Below are 23,516 nucleotides of genomic sequence, written 5' to 3'. Positions count from 1 at the left end.
TCTCCCTCCCTCCCTCCCTCCCTCTCGCTCACACAGTGGCGGCGGCGGCAGCAGCGCCTCCTCCCTCCTCTGGCTTCTCCCCGCCCTGCCTAGAGGAGGAAGGGGGCTGGGCTTTGTTGGTGCCAGCAGCAGCAGCACTTGAGCAGCCCCCCATTTTAAGCAGCCCCTCTCTGCAGCCCTTTCGCGCACTGTTCATTGTCCCTCCGCTGCTGCCACCAGCCCCTGCTGCTCGTGGTGCTCTTGCATCATCAACCCCCCCCCCAAAAAAAAATATAGTCCAGCCCCCCACAAGGTCTGAGAGACAGTGGACCGGCCCCCTGCTGAAAAAGTTTGCTGACCCCTGGCTTAGGGTGTCAGCCAACCCTGGGCTTCTGGACAAATCAAGAGCTGTGAACAAAGAACAGTCTGGAGGGAGCAAACCACAAGTCCAGGTTCAAATCACACAATAAGCCAAACCATAGCGTAGCTCACTGCAGCACAGCAGAGGACAAGAGGAGGAGCAAAATGGCTGTAATCTTCCTCTCTGGGAACCTGTGGGCTCCTGTGTTCACACTCGGGCATGGTTTGGCTTAGCATTATGTACAAACCAGGTCATATGATGTGATGGACTGGTTGGACGCAGAGGAATGGTAGGCAGAACCAACTGGGCAACCCCCAAGGGAAGAAGGCTCAGATGAGTGGTCAGAGGGGGGAGACTGGGAAGAGGAGGCATCTGAAATGGAAGGGGTAACAAGGTTGGGAAGGTCTGTGGCAAAAAGAGCCCTTTCACATGCCGCTCATCATCCCTCCACTGCCACCGCCGCCAGAGGGTATCGAAAGGTCATCCGTTAATATCCTTTTTTTTTGTCTGTGAGCGGGGGTGAAAATCCCTGTCTCCCAGACAAAAAGGCAAGGGCCCTGGGCTCAATGGCTTCATCCAAGGACAGGCCCAACAAGCTACCGTGGTGAGCTGCGGAATACCTTTGAATTCGGACATACAGGTGAAACTCGAAAAATTAGAATATCGTGGAAAGGTTCATTTCTTTCAGTAATTTGACTTAAAAGGTGAAACTAATATAGACTCATGACATGCAAAGTGAGATATGTCAAGCCTTTATTTGTTATAATTGTGATGATTATGGCGTACAGCTGATGAGAACCCCAAATTAACATTTTCAACTTTGGGGTTTTCATCAGCTGCACTCCATAATCATCACAATTATAACAAGCAAAGGCTTGCCATATCTTGCTTTGCATGTCATGAGTCTATCTCATATATTAAACTCCAGTAGCTAATGACAACAATTGCTTACATAAATGGACTTTTCCACGATATTCTAATTTTTTGAGTTTCACCTGTGTTGGCAAGTGAAGAGGCACCCCCCTGAAAAGACCTGATTTATGCTGCAGGAGAAAATAATCTGTTTGGAAAGGTTTGGGAAGAATGAAAGACGCTAATTTCTGCTTTGTTTGAACAGTGGAAGGAGGGGAGTGGAGGCAATATTTTAAGTCATGGGTTGTTGTTTTTTCAGAATCTGCATTATCTATCCTCCCCTAAAGCAATGGAATGTAAAGTTTTCAGGAAGATTGGACTTTAAAGATACCTCTTTGTGATGGATTTATTTTATAACTAAGGACTTTGCCTGAGAGTAACAACCCTGAAGGACTTTTGAGGGATTTTGACCACCCCTTGGAACGCTGTATTGTGAAATTAAAATAATAAAGAAGAAAAGATTGGTAACAACTGGATTGACTGTCTGTTAAGCACTCGGAAGACAATAAACTGTGGAGCTGGATGTAATCAGAGGATCGGCAGAATGGACTGCAGGAAGATTTATTAGTTTAGGGGGAAGGATGGAGACAGAGCCGCCTTTCCTATTGGGCTTACTGTCGTGTTGCGCCAGGGCGCTGCCCTCTCAGGGGCGACCCAGCGAGTGGGGGAGCTGCGCGGCTTTGCCGGCAGCCTCCCCTTTCCCTGCACGCCCACCAGCTGTGCCCCGTCAACCATATGGCTGGTGGGCGTGGAGCTTCCTTCCCAAGCCTCCGCGGGAGGAGAGCGATCCCCGCAGAAGCTTGGGAAAATGTTGACAACTCTGGGAAACTGGGAGGGAGGGCACCAGAGGGATCTTTGAACCACGGCACCGGATATGCTTGAGATGGCCCTGGATGGAGAGGAAGCATGGATTTTGTTGAGATCGCATCGCACACACCCCTTGAAGCTTGAAGATGGAAATAAGAACAGTGAAAGGGACAGGATGGGCCACAGGGTAGACCATCTTGACGGCCTCTGAGACTTTCAGACAGAGAAGAAGAGAGATGGATTGTGTTTATTTGTTAATGATTTATTAATGAGCTGCTTGTATGTAAAATTGAGGATTAAATCTGGCAGAATGTGAGGGGTGGGTGACGCTGGGAGATTGCCAGTGTGAGAGAGGGGGAATGTATATTATATATTTATAGGGAAGAAATTCTAGGGGTTTCATTTTCACTTTCTGCACGCAGCACCAGTGAGGCTGGAGCCGGATGTCAGACGGCAATGTTCAAGGCCACGTTAGGGAGGAATGTGTGTGTGATGTCTGGGAGGAAGCAAAATCTCTCTTTCTCAGGCAAAGAGGTATCAGAAGGAAATGTTTGAAAACTGATGAATGATTATTATAGATAACAATGTATAAAAGCCATAGCAGAAATTGGTAGTTGAACAGGCAATGTGTATGGAGAAGGGGTGAGAGGGGTGAGTGTATTTTGAAATGATAGTTACGGAAGCTATTTTATTGGGAGTGGCAAAGGAGGGAGGAAAATAGAGGGGGCAGCTGGGGGTGGGTGGGAAGTCAGCTTTTAAATTTGTATTAATTTGTGTTAATTTGGTGACAATTTGTTTAAAATGTGGAAAATAAATAAAAATAATTGGCAAAGAAAGAAAGTTCAGAAAAGGAAGAGGAAGAGGCGGAGGAAGAAGAAGAAGAAGTAGAAGAAGAAGTTGGAGCTTAAAGTGTTGCGTTTTTTAAGAAAGGGTTTGGTTTCCCTGAGAGCAAACCATCATTTCCTCAGAGTGTTCCTCCAAGTAGACAACCCACCCCCCAGCAGTTCAAGAAACATGAGGAACATTTGTTCCATCTCCAGAAGACATCTGGGCCTCTTGGGAGATCCATGAGTTATATTTTATGTTTTACCAGAAGAATGGAAAAGCATGAGTTATTCCTGCTTGTTTTTCTGCTCCTGCCTGTCTGCTCATACACTGAAAGCCCATGATTAATTTGCCCATCAGACACTTTCACCGTTCTCACCAGTTTGGTTCCAGGGCAGATTATTTCACTCTTTCTAATACATGCTAATGGATTAAAGGAGGTATTAAACTTGGCTTGGTGGGTAAACAGAGAACAAGTGAATCATACATGTTATCTGAATTAATTAATTTGGATCGGAAGAGTGTCACCTTGATTTAATAAGGGTGTAGGTTCTACCAGGAGGTGAAGTCTTCTTCCTATGAAGGAGCAACAAAGATAGCTGAGTCCAAGTGCTCTTCCTCAAGAATGTGTGTATAGTTTTTCACACTTTGAAGTCTTCTCCCAGAAACATAGCATGCTAGGGAATAGGGATCTTGCCTACTCTTCCTTTGAACTGGAACGGAGATGGATGACTAATGTCCCTCAAGATGTTGCTGGACCACAACTCCCATCATCACTGACCATTGCCCATGTTGACTGGATCTGATAGGAATTCTAGTTCAACAATATCCATTGGGCCACAATTTTTCTACTCCTGACCTAGAGAGAAATGGCAGCCACTTATCTCAAGTCAGTGTCATGTTAGGGAAGCCATTCAAAGCATATGAAAGAGAAAAAACTATCTTATGTCGCCACACTAATCAGACACGGGACAAGAGCCAGGACTCTAACCACACTCTGGATGGTTTAAGGCTACAGATCACCCCTGCGTGTTTGTGGGTAAAAGAAAAAAGGTTGGATAGTTATCGTTATGAGGAAGAACTGCAGGAGCTGAGCCACAGTTCTGTTAGCAAGCAAATTAAATAGTTTTTCCTTGAAATGATGCCACAGCTCTTGTTAAGCAATTCGCAGGATATTTACAAAAGCCCCAGTGTGTTTGCTTAGGCAGTCTATTCCTTTGTATGCTTGTTTATATCTCTACAGCCAGTCAGCCCTGGATGGTGATAAAATATTCAACACTTTTTTTCTGAGTTAACCGTGGGTAGCCCTTCTTTCGTTTCCAGCTATTGTGCAAGAAGCCAATAATAAAGACACTTTCCCTACATTTGTATGTAAATATTTACTCCTTGTAAAAAGAAAAAACCAAACATAATTATATGTTGAAGTATATTCTTCAGTGTTTCAATCTCCCAGAAATATACCAGTACACTAGCGATCTAAGCAGAACGTTGGGAAGGCAAACATCAGTTGTGTTGTAGTAAATGTTACTGTTCAATGGAAGAAGAAGAGTGAAAAAAGAAAAGAAGTATCAATAACAGGCCTTAACTGTTTCTTGGAAAATGTCCTCTTAACTGTTTTCAGGGTCTGTATGACCTGCTAGGAAGATTTGTTGTTGTTCAGTCGTTCAGTCGTGTCCGACTCTTCGTGACCCCATGGACCAGAGCACGCCAGGCACGCCCATCCTTCACTGCCTCTCACAGTTTGGCCAAACTCATGCTAGTAGCTTCGAGAACACTGTCCAACCATCTCATCCTCTGTCGTCCCCTTCTCCTTGTGCCCTCCATCTTTCCCAACATCAGGGTCTTTTCCAGGGAGTCTTCTCTTCTCATGAGGTGCCCAAAGTACTGGAGCCTCAACTTCAGGATCTGTCCTTCTAGTGAGCACTCAGGGCTGATTTCTTTAAGAATGGATAGGTTTGATCTTCTTGCAGTCCATGGGACTCTCAAGAGTCTCCTCCAGCACCATAATTCAAAAGCATCAATTCTTCGGTGATCAGCCTTCTTTATAGGAAGATTTAGAAATATCTAAAATAATCTAGGGGTAGAAGGTGTCTGATTTGCACAACTTGGGGATTTGGAATCGGGGGTTTTCATTATGTTATGTGAAGTATATGACCCGCAGGCCAGAGGTTTTCCGCCACTTGTGTAGGAGACAGATGATTACACCAGAAACTGAGCCTGCAATTCTAAACCCACTTAGCTGGGAATAAGCCCCTTTGAACTGTGGGAATTCCTTCTGAATAGCCATCAATACGGTTGTGCTATAAATTGCCTGCTGAAAATAAACTGTCGGCACACAGAGAGGTCTGAATAAACGTATATTGGGAAGGTGCTGGCTGCCACCCTTATGTGCATTCAATATCCATAGATATTGAAGAGGGGTTGCTTCGTTCCCCCCTCCCCCCACTCTCTCTATACTGCACTGTGGTGTTTAGACACTCCTCCCTACATTAAAAGCACTTGCCAGAGATCATGTGGACTGAGCCCATCCACTGCCACCACTAGTCATACCTCTTGGTAGCCATGCATTTGGCAACCTTGAGAAGGGGATCTACCTACACAGAAGCACAGAATAGTAGAATTGTTGGGAGGTGCCCCAAGGGTCATCTAGTCCAACCCTCTGTAATGCAGGAATCTCAACTAAATCATACATGACAGGTGGTGATCCAACCTCTGCTTAAAAACCTCCAAGGAAAGAGAGTCCACAACCTCCCAAGGAAGACTGTCCCACACAGTTGAACAGCTCTTGCTGTCAGAAAGTGCTTCCTGGTGTTTAGTCAGAATCTCCTTTCTTGTAATTTGAAGCCATTGGTTTGAGTCCTCCCCTCTAGAGCAGGAGATATTGTTGTACTGCATGCAGAGTATGTGGGTGTATGTTGGTTTCTGAAGGTGTTGATTTCTCTTACATTTACAAGCTACCTGTCTTCAGTGGTGGAACTCAAGGCAACATACATGGGATTCCCAGGCAATTACCCATCCAGATTCAGACCTACTTCTTAACTTGGTACCTATGAATTTGCTCCTAAACTACAGAGCACACAGATTTCCAGCAAAGTATAACAGGGGACTCTTTCTCTTTTTTAATGTGAGAAACGGGCAAGAGTGATTGCCTCATCCTCCAATTCTATCACTTTCTGATACATTGACAACCAATTTGTGTTGCTGTTGGCCCTTTTTGTTGATCGAGATCATTAGTGGAGAGGACGGGGTGGGGAGCTTTTGCTGAGTCAATTGTACCATTTGAAAATAGAAACCTACTTGACTGTGTTCGCAGAATACCATTCTGTACACAAAACCGAGCCTGTACAATGGCGCAATTGAATCCTCTTGAATGGTTGCTTGCTTAATTTATTTTTCATCACCGAAAATGAGTACATCACATGGTTTTTGAGCATGTGAATACAAAATCACACAATGCACAATTTGACCTTGGGATAAATGGTACCAATCAGCTGAGCTTGCAACAGCATTTGGTGAAGACGTTGGGCCAGTGGGTGTTTAAATCACAATCACTGCTGTGGTATCAGAGCAAGAAAATGAGAGGTTCAAAATACATGTTTTGTTGTTCATAGTCTTTTCAACTGAAGAGAACAGATTCCACTTTATCGCAAACTGAGGGGCAGAAAACAAACAACAACCAGGAGAGGGTTAAAATAAAGAACAATGTTGCATATTTAGGCTGCATTCAGACATGGGGTTTATTGGCTTAGTTTTACTCCCTCATGCATTCAGGAACAAAACTGAACTTTTGCACACCCTCCAGCAGGAGAGAGACACCCAGCAGTGTTAGAAACACTCTCAGAGTTAACTAGCAGCATAGCATGGAATATAGATTGTTAAACCCTTTTGCATATCCCATTTAGTCTGCCTTAAAGCTCTTGCTTCCACTTCTCTCCTCCTCTGGCAATGGAGAGACCACACACTGTTAAGTAAGCTTAAAATGCTTTACTTACTAAATCCAAAAGTCTGGTTCATGTGTTACTTCTGTGTAGCAATCTACACAGGTAGATTACTGTTGGGTGCAAAATACAACATATTGTTTCAAACCTGCAGTCTGAAGCAAGTTCAGACATTTCCGCCCCAGTGGATTACATGGTGAGAAGAGAATGAGAGAAAGGAAGAGAAGCAGCACCACTTCCTCCCTCACAGAGGTGAGGAGGCATGACCTAGCTGAGTCTAGGAACAGAATTCTCTGGTATTAACCCATTTCTGCTCTAATTAGCACTCATACCTAGTTAGGGTTCCCTTGCCATTCCCCACAGTCGAATAAATTGGAAAGAGCTTTTAAAAGGGGACAGTTTTGGGACTCACTGGAAGAACACATTTTAAAGTTTTTGCAGACTACATTTCCGTGATTTTCTTTGCTGCATGTTTTGCAACATTAGATCTCTGCTGGGGTTCTCTCACCAAGAGTTCTTGCCTAAAACTTGGTTCTTGGCTTTCAGGATTCCAACAGAAAAAAAAAAAAACAAGTCTCCATTGATTCTAGAATAAAATGTAATGTATACACAGCCTTTGCTATACTTACTGATGTGGAATAATTTGTAATAAAACTATACTAGTCATTTTCTGTGACTACAAGTCCATGTGAAATGGGGGGGGGGGTACATAGTTGAAATAATGGAGAGAGTTTGGAACTAAACGCCAGTTGTTTTCCTTGTCCCCCACTTCTAGCACTTCCTTCAAACTGGCAACATGTAACTTTTACAAAGGTAGAACAAGACCTTTAAGGCTACCTGGTTAACTCCTGAAGGGGGGGACACAGGGGAAATCACTACTCCTTTTGGTACAAATAAAATAAGGCGAGTGGGCAGAAACTTAAATCTGCTTATTAAGTGCAGAGTAATTATTCATAATTTGAAAAATTGTATAAAACCTATTGTTTCTGAGGTTCTATAATGAGTGGATTTTTTAATAGCAGGAGCATCATTTTGTGGCAATGTTCAATTCCAAATTTACAAGGCATGAAAAGCCGAGAGCTTTTTCATGCAGAACATTAAAATGTTCTTTTACATTTTGCATAATTTTATCTACCTGATAGATATTAGTTACTCTACAAACCTCTGGCAGTTCATTCAGCACATAATCATTTACACGTGAAAATGATAAGTGGGGTTTGGGAAAAGCAGGACTTTAAATGGTGCTTCAAGTGATTTAAAGCTGTTACGTTTACAGTCTAAATGCAAAAGGTCTTTGACCAAAATCCACAGAATCGTACAATTAGTTCTTGTGACTAAGGGGGCTTTTAGACCAAGAGCAGACCCCACGCATGCCAAATCTGAGACCACCTAGAAGCTAAAAGGGGCTTTCCAAAGTTGTTGGTAAGAAGACGTAAGGAGAGAGAGATTTAATTTTCAGAGGGAATAAAACTTTTTTTAAAAAATCCAACTAATGCTTCCCTTTTGGGTGTATCCCAAGTTGTGATTAACTTCCTGCTAGTTCACAGACTCAATTGAGAGCATTGTTGTAGTTGTTGTTGTTGTTTGCTTTTAAGCATAAACATGATGCCTGTTTTCTTATTCAAAACAAAATAATAAATAATAAAATTCCTTCCAGTAGTTTAACATGGACACTGGTACCAGAGCCTGCAATAAACCCAGATGCCAACTTTGCTGCCACATACACCCGGACAACACCATTACTGGCCCCAACAACATCAAACATACCATCTCAGGACTATTTAATTGCTCATCTTCTAACATTGTGTATGCCATCAAATGCCAACAGTGCCCTTCAGCTCTCTATATTGGACAAACAGGACAAACCCTACGCCAAAGGATAAATGGACATAAATCTGATATCAGGAATCACAAGACAGAGAAACCAGTAGGAGAACACTTCAGTCTCCCAGGACATTCTATACAAGATCTCAAAGTAGCTGTCTTACTACAAAGGAATTTCAAAAATAGACTGGAAAGAGAAGTTGATGAATTGCAGCTAATTACCAAACTTAAAACCATGGAGAGACCTGGTCTGAACAAAGACATTGGATTCTTATCTCATTATACCTGACAAAGCTATCTTTAGCCATCTCACCCCTTGCTTTTTCCTGTAAGACCAATTGCAGTCGTTAACAGTCGTCAACAGGTTTTCCACACCTATCAGCCAATCACCCATTCCCACCACCCTTCTGAGTAATACCCCTCCCCACGCTCTCACTATATATAAGGGTCTGGTGACTTCTGTTTCAGTGTATCTGAAGAAGTGTGCATGCACACGAAAGCTCATACCAAGAAAAAAATAATTGTTGGTCTCTAAGGTGCTACTGGAAGGAATTTTATTTATTTATTTTTTGACCATGGCAGACCAACACGGCTACCTACCTGTAACTGTTTTGATATTGTTACATTCTCTATTTTCCATCCAGGCAAGCAATATGCCTTATCAGAATTGAAGAGCACATTCCAACCAGGCAGAAACACTCAGGGAGAGCACATAACAAGGCTAGTGAGGGGATGTGTATGGCTAAAAGAGGTTTGGAAAAGAAATCCTTACTCTCTCATAGCAAAGTTAGCACCATCACGATTGCTCCAGGCACATTAAAACTTGGTTAGATTTACATCTACCCTCATTGGTGGATAAGGGTAGATTTAAATGTTCCCCACAAAAGGCTTAGGTTAGAATAAATCACAGGTACATAGCTTTGCAAATAAGTGAAGCTTTTACTCACAGAGTTTCAGAAGTTACAGCAAACAACTCTTCATCTGTTGGTAGTAAAATGAAGAAGGAAAAAGGTTCCAAACAACTTAAAAGGAAAATAATTTGGCTTCCTTACAAAAGAATAATGCAGCCTTGTGTTAGCAAAATCTGCATAACAAAAAAGATGGCTGGCCAAGCAGGCTAGCATTCATAACGCTATATATTCCAAGCCTCTACAATTTTCTATTTGGTCCTATTTTTAAAGGACAAGCAAATAGTGATAAAACAGGCTTTCTGGTGGCAATCATTTTGTTGAAGCCTGCTTACTTATTCACTGGTCTTTTCCTCTTAGAATATATTTAGCTTTGTAGGACAGCATGTGCACCATTAGCTGGCTGTTCTGTGTCATTTATGTTGCCCTCTGGTTTGTTTTCTTTAACTCTAATGTAATAGATTTTTACTAATATTACATTATCTGTTTTTCTCACTGCAGGTCACTATGACAGTTCCATTTATGGACTAGTTTGTCTAGAATATACATTTTCAAATAAATGAAGTAATACTTTAAACATCAGCTATAAAAAAAAAATTGTTTGAACTCTCTCAATGAAATGTAATAAACCTAAAAATGGTAGTCAGAAATCTAGACTCACAGGCAAAAGGAAGACTTGAGAATATTATGGGAATTAAAACAGAATTAAAAATAGATACAGTGGTGCCCCGCAAGATGAAAATAATTCGTTCTACGAATTATTTCGTCTAGCGGTTTTTTCCTCTAGTGAAGCGGCAATGACAGCCGCGCTTTCGCTAGACAAAAAAAAAGACGAAAATTTTTTGTCTTGCGAGGCAGCCCCATAGACTTTTTCGTCTAGCGGGGCAGCCTCCCGCTAGACGAATGCCTTCGTCTAGCGAGTTTTTCGTCTAGCGAGGCATTCGTCTTGCGGGGCACCACTGTATATATTTGGGGATGTGGATATGAACTAAGAACCTAAACCTTTTCCAGGATCACTATGTTAAAATCTGGAATGAAATCAAAAAAGATTTAGAAAAAATTGAGTAGAATGAACCTTTCTTTGTTAGGAAGAATATCCACAGTCAAAATGAATGTGTTGCCTAAGGTGTTCTTATTTCAAACACTGCCGGTGATAAATAGCCCAAACTGTTTCAAACAATGAAAGAAAGACATGGCAAACTTCATCTGGCACAGGGGAAAAAACCCAAATTAATTATACAAATCTGACAGACGTAAGAGAGGGGGGTGTTTTGCCCTTCCAGATATCAGACTTTATTATGAGACAGTGTGCCTCTGTTGGATGAAAGAATGGATAAAGCTAAGGGATACCAACATTTTAAACTGAGAAGGTTTTGACCTACGCTTTGGATGGCATGCAAATCAGATCCAGGGTGACAAATCTAGGGTGCACAAAGGTTTCCAAAACCATGTCACAAGAAGAAGTATACATGGTTTGACAGTGACATAAAGATCTTTTAGAGAGCAAAACCCCAAGATGTATCACCAACGGAGGCAGTCTCAGTGGAAAGGTTGAATATGGTCAAGAATTGGGCCCCTTTTAAAGACCTTATAGAAATTAAAGGAGGAGGAGTTCACCTGAAAAAATGGAAAAGATTTTGTATACTATAGATTGGTTTCAGAATTTTCAAGCAAACAAGTTATTTAAAAGAGATAAGGAAAAGGGATCTGTGGAAATGAGTTCAGAATTTGAAAAAAAAAATTGTAATAGGAAAGGATGATAAATTAATCTCAAAAATTTATAAACTGTTACTGGAGCGAGAGACCAAAGACGGTATGGTAAAGGCAACAATGACAAAATGGGCTATAAATATTGGTAACAACATAGAATTGTTTGCATGGGGGAAACTATTGGGGCGGGGAGACACACACACATGAATTTCTCTGCCTGCTATCTTATTAAGGAAAACCTTCAAAAGATGGTGTACCAGTAGCACTTGACACTCAGCAAATTAGTGGAAATGTACAAAAAAGGGGCTCATTTATGCTGGAAGTGCCATGAGGTAGAGGGAACTCTGACTCATACGTGGTGGTCGTGTAAGTACGCTAGAGAGTATTGGGAAATGATTCACACAGAATTAAAAAAGATTCTAAAACTCACATTTCCCAAAAGACCAGAGGCCTTTTTATTAGGGATAATAGGTAATGACATTCCAAAAAAGGCACTCAATATCTTTTTGTATGCGACCTCTGCAGCTAGAATAGTACAGTGGTAGCTTGGTTCTCGAACAGCTTAGCTGTTGAACAAATCGGCTCCCAAACTCCACAAACGCGGAAGTAAGTGTTCCAGTTTGCGAACATTTTCTGGAAGCCGAACATCCGACGCGGCTTCCGATTGAGTGCAGGAATCTCCTGCACCCAACTGGAAGTCGCACCTTGGTTTTCGAACAGTTTCATGAGTCAAACGGACTCCTGGAATGGATTAAGTTCAAGAACCAAGGTATATGCGAAAAATGGAAAGAGGAGATACCCATGAAGATTTGGCAGAACATATTGATAGAATACATAAATCTAGTAACCATAGCCATGAAACTGAGGAATAAGGATGAGTTAAAGAGAAAAGAATAGTGGAGGTGTTTTGGAAATTATTTTAGAGGGCACAATATACAATTTAATCTATAAGTAGGATTTAACATATGAACAGCAGATAAAATCAAAAAGGAAGACTGGAGATGATAATGGGTGAAATATCAGGATAAGCAGCAGATTAAGATTTCCCTAGAATGCCAGAGAGAGATGGATTGGGAAGTCTTTGGAAAAGAGATGCGATGGATACTGTATGATGTGTGTATAAAAGTTGTTAAAATTGCATAAATAAAGGTTGTTGTTTTTTTAAAAAAAGGAAATGTAATAAACATAAATTTATTTTTAAATATACATTGTTAAAACAATTTATTTACTCCAGTACTAGTATATAAAATAAATACAAAGCAACATTGTCCAATATCAGTTGCATTTCATATTTATTGGTATTGGAATGCATGAAGTCTTATTAGGATCAAAGTCATATTTAGGAAAATACCTTGTTTGAATACCTTGTTTTTGTCTCTGCAGAGGAGACAGCAGTTTTTGTTGTTACTGTTTTAATGCCAATTCGTTTAGCTGTCTGTGAGCTCAATCTCTTGATTTGCACAGATAGCCTAGGAAATCCAACATATATGTGAAAGGTTAGTATCACCATGGAGATAAAAATAAAAATAAAAATACAGACATTGGCCATGGGTGTATGTACTGATCTTTTCCAAATCTTTAAGGTTCAATTTTTATGTCTCCAGTTCTATAAGTGGACCCTGCATTGATTCTTCCATTATGATGTGAGTATGATGTTGGCAATTTCTCCAGGATTCTAAGCCATGCTACTGTAAAAATGCTGAATTCACACATATATATATATATCATAAAATTTAAACACTGCTTGAATGTTTAAAAAAACAAACCCCTCAAAGCTCATGAAATCACATGAGAAGATTGTGATCGTCATATTGGAAGAATCATACCAAGTAAAAGTTGTTCTGCCATTTAGGCTTCTAGCAAAGGCATATCTTTTACTTGAACCCTGAGTTTTTGAGTGCAATTGGGATCTTTTTCTAGTGTGTTCAGTTCTCCTGAGATTTCTAGGAGGATTCTTGGGGAAAGCTCAGACCTTCTCAAGGTTCTTTTCGGAAGGTTGGGCACCAGACACAGGGGAGTCTGACCTCACCTCACCACCATTTTCATTTATTGACCCGGATATGCCTGAACATGCTTAGCTGCATGTTCAGGAGCATCATTCCCTGCGGTGGTGCATGAGATTTTTCAATTGATTGAATTAAGAGCCACAGGGAAGTACAGTTCCTAGTGGGAAATGACAGGAGCATCCAAGCCAAGGAAAACACATTGAGGCTTCTCCTTCTTTTCAGTGAGCTACCCTTTCATCAGTTTGCCCACTATTACACAAGGATAACTTTCTTTTAAACAGTAAAACAAGGATACATTGGATGGGTGGGTGGGTGGATGTGAGACTGGCAGGGAAGCAAACTCAAAACCCATTAATAGGCACGCCTCAACTCCTCTGAAATTAGGCTGGGTTCATAATGGATTTCTGAATTGGAGAAGTTTGTATTCCAGTTTCAAATCTACCCCCATCATTTGGGATACTTGGAGATCTTCTGCCAGCCAGTGAAAGCAGTACTGGGCTAGATGGACCACTGGTTTGACTCAGTATTAAGGCAGCTTCACCTGTTCACACACTTTTTTAAAAGGGCCTCCAGTACATTTTTTGCTGGTGCCTGCTCCTTTCCTTACTAAGAAAGCATTTACAACTACCTTCAACATAAAGGTTAGTGTCACCTGGCATGATTTTGTAAGCTGGCAAGCATCCAGACCACAGGTGAATGCATGGCGCTACTTACCCCACCTGTTCCTGTCCTCGGTTTAAATAACATGGAACCGATCCAAACAGTTTGACAAGATGATACTAAAGCTAGCTCTGTTCTACCGTATATCAAACGGCTTAGAGTTCAAATCAGAACAGATGTGAACATGTTTGTGTACTACGTAGTGCTTGGAAAGCGGGTCACAGGAGTTTACAAAAGCATCAGTATGCAAGCAAGGATTTAAAAGTCCTTTCACACAACCCACACCAATTTCGCTCAAATAAGGGTTGCTGTTCTGCCTGCTTTGTTTGGAGCATAGCAGCAAGCAGCAAAAATCAAGTGTTTTTTATTTTAAAAAATCCTTAGAAATCGGGAAACTACGTTTAAAAAAGAGATGCAAAAAAATGGAAAATAATCTTTTCAAATGTAACCATATGTAACTGTGCTCTAAGCAGAGGGCAGCATTTGAGCAGAAGACATCAACATAAAGTGTGTTCTGCTTTGTTTACTCAGGACACAGTCATACACAAGGTTACCTAAGTGTTTTCAGGCCAAACTACACAAGGTTTTCCTCAAGGTTTTTATTACCTTTGTTCTTTCAATTCGGATGCAGAGCCTGCAACCAGCCTTGGAAGACTGTGGGCGGGGGGGGGGACATAAACTTTTTAATTCTTTCCCCTCTATTTTTCTGTGGGAAATCATTTCTTCTCCGTTGCTTGCTCTTTCCCATATTTTCTTGCATGAGGGAAAAGACGTTTGGGGAAAAGTGAAAGGAGAAACATCACTGGAAAGGAAAGGGTTACGCCTTCCCCAACAAAAACCTCCCAAGATCAGAATCATCCCACACAGAACCTTAAAGGTAAAGGTAAAGGGACCCCTGACTGTTAGGTCCAGTCATGGACGACTCTGGGGTTGCAGCTCTCATCTCACTTTATTGGCCGAGAGAGCCGGCGTACAGCTTCCGGGTCATGTGGCCAGCATGACAAAGCCGCTTCTGGCGAACCAGAGCAGTGCACAGAAATGCCATTTACCTTCCTGCCCGAGCGGTACCTATTTATCTACTTGCACTTTGACGTGCTTTTGAACTGCTAGGTTGGCAGGAGCAGGGACCGAGCAACGGGAGCTCACCCTGTCGCGGGGATTCGAACCGACCTTCCGATTGGCAAGCCCTAGGCTCAGTGGTTCAGACCACAGCGCCACCTGCGTGCCCCTCAGAAGAAGGGATAACAGGTTAAACCAGTTTGAAGCTTTAGTGTAGATGCATTGGTGCTGTCAGTAAGAGAGATGCCATATCAAACACTAGCTTTAGAACAATGTTCCTGTTTGAAAAAGGAAGCAGATGTGGAGGCTTAGCCCATGGGTAGGCAAACTAAGGCCCGGGGGCCGGATCTGGCCCAATCACCTTCTATATCTGGCCTGCAGACAGTCCGGGAATCAGCATGTTTTTATATGAGTAGAATGTGCCCTTTTATTTAAAATGCATCTCTGGGTTATTTCTGGGGCAAAGGAATTTGTTCATTTCCCCAAAAAATCTAGTCTGACCCCTCACAAGATCTGAGGGACAGTGGACTGGCCCCCTGTGAAAAGGTTTGCTGACCCCTGGCTTAGCCCTTCAAAAGTAGTCTTCCACTGTTAACAGAATCACCAGTGATCTTGACACTCGAACATTGGAATCAATTTTAGGTGACCACATTGACAATAATAGCAAGACCCAGGAAAAATCCTATGTATGAGTACTAAAAAAAGGGGGGAGCCCCAGTGTGTTCAGTGGAACACAAGTCACTTCCAAACAACCTGTTTAATGAACATTCATCCTGGTTTGTTTGCACAAAGTTGGCAGGGAGATTATATGACACAGGCTGTCTGTTGAACATGCATCTTGATTTGTTTGTGGGGAGGTTAGATGACATCGTGTCAAGCAGTTGTTATCCCACACTTTCCAGCGCATTTCCCCATTAATTTCCTTATCGAAAAGAAGTCATTTTTTAAGAGAGTGGGTTGGTTGTGCAAGAGTGCCAAATCCACTTTCATCTGTGCAAACTTGATTTGCCTGCATACCACTGAATCTCACCTGCAACAGTACTGACAGTCTGGAGGCAAAGGTAAGTTAGCACCAAATTGCAGCCTAGCAGTGCAATCCTAACCATGTCTACCCAGGTGTAAGTCCCGTTGAATTCAATGAGGCTTCCATGCAGGTAAGTGGGGTCAGGATTTCAGCTTAAGGCTCTGGACGCTTTCTTAGAAGCAAGCCCCACTGAACTCAGTGGACCTTACTTTTGAGTAGGCATGCCCAGGACCAACCTGTAAAGAGCTTCAGGCACTTTGGGTGGTAACCTAATGCATTGTTTCATTAGTGCAAGGATTTACACCTGCACAATGCAACTTTGTGCTGACACCTCCCCTTGCACATGCCCCATGCTCTCCCCACATCAGCTCCAGAGGTTTTGGGGAAAACCACAGAATCATAAAATTGTAGAGTTGGAAGGGACCACGAGGGTCATCTAGTCCAATGCCCTGCAATGCAGGAATCCTGTGCCCAACATGGGGCTCAAATTATCCTCGCACTAACAGAACAAGCAACTTAGCACTACACTGAATACAACTCTGTGAGTGGTATTTAACTCATTTCTGCCCTTTGAAATTAATGTGCCTAAGTTAGTCATGTCTATTCACTTTGATGAGACTCCTCTGATTAGGACCATTTTATTTTTCCAGATGAATCTTTCAAAACCAGGGTACTCTCCTGAAATGGCAACAATCAGAAATGCAGACGGTAATGTTTAAGAACACACACGACATTATCGGAGGGTTCCATTAAATTCAAGCAGCACTTCTGCTATTTTCATTCTCCCTGTACCCTCCTCTGCTGTTCAAGAAATATATATATATATATGTGTGTGTGTGTGTGTGTGTGTGTGTGTGTAGTAGTAGTAGTATGTTGAGAGACAAAATATATATGGCAGCAGTAAATAAAATTTGCTCTCCCATATTCTATGATTTAAATATCCTAGATAGCAGGATCAACTATGTCAGTGTTTTTCAACCTTTTTTGGGCAAAGGCACACTTGTTTCATGAAAAAAATCACGAGGCACACCACCATTAGAAAATGTTAAAAAAATTAACTCTGTGCCTATATTGACTATATATAAAGTAATTCTCTTGAATTTTTCAATTTTTCCCACGGCACACCAGGCAACATCTCGCGGCACACTAGTGTGCCACGGAACAGTGGTTGAAAAACACTGAACTATGTTACTAAACTAATAATACCAGCCCAACGTAGGACATTTATGTTGGCCCGACTGAATATCTTTCCCTCGGCATTTGTCAGGGGTAGATATCAGAATATTCCCAGAAACAAGAGATACTGCAGATGTTCCCTGAATGTCCCGGACACTGTAGAGCATATTCTCTTTTATTGTCCACTACACAGTACGCTGCGTGAACGTGTGTTGTCCCCCCTTTTGGACGGTTTGAAACCGCAGCAGGGTGGAAGTGTTGGATTCTGTCTCTCTGACATTGACCAAGGGGTGACTGCGGGGATAGCCGAGTTTTTGGCAGCAGCGCTTCAAGGAGTAGTACTTTAACAGGAGGAAATTCTAGATTTTACATATACACACATACAATCAGCCTATGAGTTTAATTGTTGTTTCTTTGTGTATATATATTTTAAAGTTCCTGTATGTGATTTTTTCTCGCGCGATTTTACATGTAAATGCCTAATGAAGGTTTGATAAGTGTAAGTGAAATTGTGTACTAGAGAATATTGTGCTGGCCTACTTAAGCACTCCTGCCTCTGTGTTGCATTGTGCCCCCTGGTGCACACGCAGGCATTCCTCCATTACATGAAATTATTATTATTTCCCAACGAACCACCACAGCTCCATAGTTGCACATCCATCACGCCTTTGACAGCAGAATCAAAGGCCTGTAATTATCTAAACGATCATACCTGTTACAAATTAATATTCTATGCAGGCTCAGGTTGTTGCTGATAGGTTTTTTAATGGAAACACTTTAAAGTGGGAGTAAGCACCATTTAAAAGACAGGATATTCAGCATAATAGTCAGATCAGCAGCAATCAGATTCAAACAAGTACTGAGAACCGCAAATAATCCTGATGAACCAAGCTTGTTTAAGGCAATATGGAAGCTTAAGCACTGGGAAATAAAAGGCACCGTCTACTAATTATTAAAGTGATACATAAAGCAGCAAACACACCGTATTGGCCCCCAGTGAGAACTTTCTCCGTGAGTTAAGCTAGTGGTGGGATCTCACGGAGCTGCTTGTGTTGTGGTAAAGCGGATTGTTCAATTAGCTGTTTAATTAATTAACTAAATTAACGAATTAGCAATGGATGTGCTTTGGAAGGGAGAGTTTGGGGGGAGAGCACACCATATAGGTTTTCTGAGGCAGGTCCAGGGATAAGGGCAGAACGGTTGATGCTGTTGAAGGCAGTAGCATCCCTCTTGGTGCCTGAGAATGATGAGCTGAGACCTGGTGGAGACAAAGGAAGAGGTGGATTTAGGGCAGCGCAACAGGTTCTGCTGCAGTGGGTGCTGAGCCTAGGGAGTGCAGCAGCGCGTCACAACTATGACATAGTGAACTGAGCAGAAGGGAAGGTGACAGGTGGGAGGGGGGGCAGTGCCAAATTTCAAAGTCCAAAGTCTGCCCCTGACAAACGGATGTTGTTGTTCAGTCGTGTCCAACTCTTCGTGACCCCATGGAGCAGAGCACGCCAATCTTTCACTGCCTCCCGCAGTTTGGCCAAACTCATGCTAGTCGCTTCGAGAACACTGTCCAACCATCTCATCCTCGGTCGCCCCCTTCTCCTTGTGCCCTCCATATTTCCCAACATCAGGGTCTTTTCCAGGGAGTCTTCTCTTCTCATGAGGTGGCCAAAGTATAGGAGCCTCAGCTTCAGGATCTGCCCTTCCAGTGAGCACTCAGGGCTGATTTCTTTAAGGATGGATAAGTTTGATCTTTTTGCAGTCCATGGGACTCTCAAGAGTCTCCTCCAGCACCATAATTCAAAAGCATCAATTCTTTGGCAGTCTTCTTTATGGTCCAGCTCTCACTTCCATACATTACTACTGGGAAAACAAACGGATAGGGTAGGGTAAAGCCATAGACTGGGGGCTTTAAAATGACCATGCAGCTTCCTAACCTTAAAATGGAAGAACACTTTTCTGAATGGCAGGGGAGAACAGATTTATTTATTTATTTATTTATTTATTTATTTATTTATTTATTTAAAAAGAGATTTCCCCTCCAAACTAGGAACCAGATTTTGGAATGTAAGTGGGGCCAATATGTTCCTTACTTACATTATTTAAAGCCTGGAGTCCATGTTCAGTTTGGAGGAACAGTGGGTCGGGAGCGGGGATAAGGTTTGAAAGCAGCCTGACCCAGCCCATTTCCCTGACTGGGGCAACCCCACTACTGATGCAGATGGCAGGGTGGGAAGTGGGGGAAACTGCAGAGGGGGAGGGAAGGGGGTTGGCAAAAAGATTGGAAGCCTTAATAGCCCTTCGTCCCATCAAACTTGGTGATGCTAAGTAAAAAACCAGTTTTCTCATCTTTTCCACCCTGGAGATGCACATTCTCCTGACGCAACAGAAACTTGCACATCTCCCAGGTAGAAGAATGTGCAATTTCCTTTTTTAGCAAGGCCTAGGAAGGTAAAAACCTGGTGCTTCTTGTTCCTTCATAATCAGTGTGTAGGAGCACCCCAGACCTTGAGATTTCAGGGCTCAAACCTGAGACCCAGGGGTGGGCCCCAGTGACGTCATTAAGCACGACACTTCAAGCATTAACCACAGTTTCTGACAGTGTATCATTCAAAAAACAAAACAGAAAGTCTAGCAAATGAGCAAATATGTCACTGGTTGGACATTAAGATAGAAAAGGCATGTTCCCAACACCTCTAGGCTACCTGCTTCTGGGCAGAAGGGATTAAGTGCCCTCAGGCCAGGCAGCTCATGCAAAGGCTATTGTTGGATGAGGGGAGCCTAGTGTGGTGATTTTAGAGGGGGACACTCCCAGACAGGAGGACAGAGAACAAACAAATGCCCCTGAAGGCTGCAATTCAACACACACTTACTGAGGACTATGAAAATAGAGGCCTTTGCTGTTCTTCTGGCCCTATTCCTTGGTGTAAGTTAATTTCATCCTCAATATTAATTATTCTTTTTTAAAAAATCTTTTCCTTTCCTTTTAGTGTTCTCTATTTGGGTTACAAATCCTACAAGCTCCTTCATGAAATTAGACTCTTAACACCTACGTTTCCACCCATGTAGAACGCTGTATCAAAGTGTCTTTGTTCTTTGTTTTCCCCTTAAATGTTCCTGTTCTCATTCATTATTCTCTAAATACACGCCCATCTCACTTGTTACTACAAATCACTCAATGCAACCAGTACACATTCCACACACAAAAAATAATTTGAAGTGCTTAAACTGTAATGAAATTGCTATGACTGCCAATCAATTTCCAAATGTCAGCGCAATCCTTAATCTGCTCAGTTCCCATCATTCACTTGTGTCTTCTCTGCACACGTTGAATGTGCGTTCCAGATGGGATGACAGGAGCCCCTTCCCCACTCACTCCACAGTGGCAAATTAATGATTTGTTTTTGTAGGGTTAGTACTTTGGTGGGTGGAGATGGTGGTTGTGGTATCTGCATTCATTGCATCCCAGACTGTGTTTACTTTGCTGTTTCCGTCAGATACAGTGCACTCCCACCGTTGGTGTTTGAAACCAAGTACACATGATGTTAGGTGACGCGGGTGGCGCTGTGGTCTAAACCACAGAGCCTAGGGCTTGCCGATCAGAAGGTCGGCGGTTCGAATCCCCGCGGTGGGATGAGCTCCCATTGCTCGGTCCCTGCTCCTGCCAACCTAGCAGTTTGAAAGCACATCAAAGTGCATGTAGATAAATAGGTACCACTCCGGCGGGAAGGTAAACAGCGTTTCCGTGCACTGCTCTGGTTCGCCAGAAGCAGCTTAGTCATGCTGGCCACATGACCCAGAAGCTGCACGCTGGCTCCCTTGGCCAGTAAAGCAAGATGAGCGCCGCAACTCCAGAGTCGTCCGCAACTGGACCTAACAGTCAGGGGTCCCTTTACCTTTACCTTTTACACATGATGTTGGCCCCATTGAACGGCAGTATTTCAGTATGAGAAGGAAGGTATCCCTAAACTTTTTTTTTTTTTAAGAAAAAAGCACTGGTGCCACTACATTTTTGTTTCTTTAACAAAGGATTCCATTGCAACAATCCAGATTTGCAAGACTCTTTAGGAGTGTGAAGGGAGCGATGAGGGGGGGAAAACAATACTCCTAAGTTCAGCTATGGAAAAAGAGAGCAAGGCAGCAAACAGCAGAAGCCATCATTCCCTTTGCCTCCCCCCCCTGCACACACACAAACAAACAAACAAACAAACACAGAGTCTATTCAAAGGAAATATGTATGAGTGATGAAGGCAAACTGGCACACCTATTAATTCCATGCCTACAATCATGTTGCCGGAAACATACTTATGAGTTGCCTCTGTCCTTTCTCCTGCATCCACGTCCCCTGTCTCCAAGCACTTTAGATGTTGCTTCTGCTGTTGAAAAGGCCCATATGAGAGGGCTAGCACTGGGACACACAGTAATGTTTTATTTTTTAAAGGAAAAGGAAAGGCACTAGCCCTGTTCCAACCAAATAAATGGGTAGGATGGTTGCTTGCAGAAAGGACAGGAGGATTGTGGAAGCAACATTGCTTGCCTGACCACATCAGAGATCTCTATATGTATGCATACTAGCCCTTTAAAGACCTTCATGTAAAGATCTTCATATGTTCACCCGGCCATTCTAGTTCAAAGTAGCTGAAGAAGTGTGCATGCACACGAAAGCTCATACCAAGAACAAACTTAGTTGGTCTCTAAGGTGCTACTGGAAGGAATTTTTTATTTTATTTTGAATACCACTCAGTCATCTTATTTGGGGTGGCGGTGGTTTGTATTTATTTATTTATTAAATTTATACCCCATCTTTCCTCCAAGGAACGAAAGGTGGCATACATGGTTCTCTCCCCTTTTCCCTTTCATCCTCACAACAACCCTGCGAAGTAAGCTAGGCTACTGGCGACTGGCCCAAGGTCACCCCATGAGCTTTATGAGAGAAATCAAACCCTGGTCTCTCAGGTCCCAATCCAACCCTCTCTAAGCACCGTGATAAAGTGGCGATGTGTACAGGGCTGGCCCAAGACTTTTTGCCGCTTAAGGCCGATTGGGACCCAGGACTCTGCCCCAAAGTCCTTCCCAGGTTGCACCACTGATCTTGGCATATGCATGAGGCTGCTTATACTGTAATGTAAGTACCAGTTACAGGTGGGTAGCCGTGTTGGTCTGCCATAGTCAAAACAAAATCGAAAATTCTTTCTAGTAGCACCTTAGAGTATCTGAAGAAGTGTGCATGCACACGAAAGCTCATACCAGGAACAAACTCAGTTGGTCTCTAAGGTGCTACTAGAAAGAATTTTCGATTTTGTTTTGTTTTGTAATGTAAGTATTTTGCCTGCATTTATTTTACTGCTGTTGCATGGCTATGAATAAGTAAATCATGTGTTAAACTTACTTCTCAGTCTGTTGCCAGATTCTTTGTTAACAGGAGTAAGAAAGGGGGGGGGTCAGCCTGCTTTGCAACTGGATTTAAATAAAAGGAGGCTTCACAGCCTATTCCTATGCTTTCAATTTTTCTGCTAAGGGTGAGACTTTGAACTGTGCTCAGCCCTGCATTTTAAACAAGGCAGTAAACCGTTCTCTTTGTATGTTCAACCCACACATGGGCACCCGGAGGGCTAAACTGTAATTAATATATCCTCTCCTATCTATTAAAACCCATCGCCTACTTTGTGTTGGACTGGACAGGCAGCAGCAAAAGGCAAGGTTACACGCCATATGAGATTGTGTGTTAATTGAAGCATCTTGGGGTGTGGGGCGGATTCAGAGATCCCAAGTGGTGACCAACCTGCTTTCAAATGCAGTGGCTGATTTTGACCTACAGAAAGGGAAAAGGAAAAAATATGAAGAGTTGACCTTTGAGCCAACCCCTGCAGAAAACCAGACATAAGACCTAGTTGGGCTTCCTGTTCTCACAGTGGGGAAACCAGCAATCAGGATCAGAGCCCAAGAGCACCCCCCCCCCTTTGCAGCAACTGTCAAATCCTAAACAATGCTGGGGTCAGGGGTGCCAACTTGAATAAAATATGGGAGGGTCTCAGGTAAACCTTGCCCTGCAATGGCAATGCCCATCAACTTTTTTTGGTGGGGGGGGGCTCTTCCCCTCTCAAATATTTTATGGGTGTGTGTGTGTGAAGGGACTGTGGCCCCTGGGAGTTGGCTCCTATGGCTGGGGCCATCTGCCCCCTTCCAAGGATCCTTTGGGCCGGACTGCGCCTCAGCCGATGGTTCGCTGCAGATGCGCGCCGGCTCCCTTCAGAATCGCGCCTTTGCGCAGCGCGGGCGAGACGGAGCGCGCGGGGGTTGCGCGAGGCCGGCTCCGTTTTGTGCGTGTGCGCGCGG

This window comes from Lacerta agilis, chromosome 10 (genome assembly GCF_009819535.1).
Source record: "Lacerta agilis isolate rLacAgi1 chromosome 10, rLacAgi1.pri, whole genome shotgun sequence".
NCBI classification, from domain to species: domain Eukaryota; kingdom Metazoa; phylum Chordata; class Lepidosauria; order Squamata; family Lacertidae; genus Lacerta; species Lacerta agilis.
The sequence above is the reverse complement of the archived record's forward strand: the minus strand, read 5'-3'. Positions refer to the sequence as shown.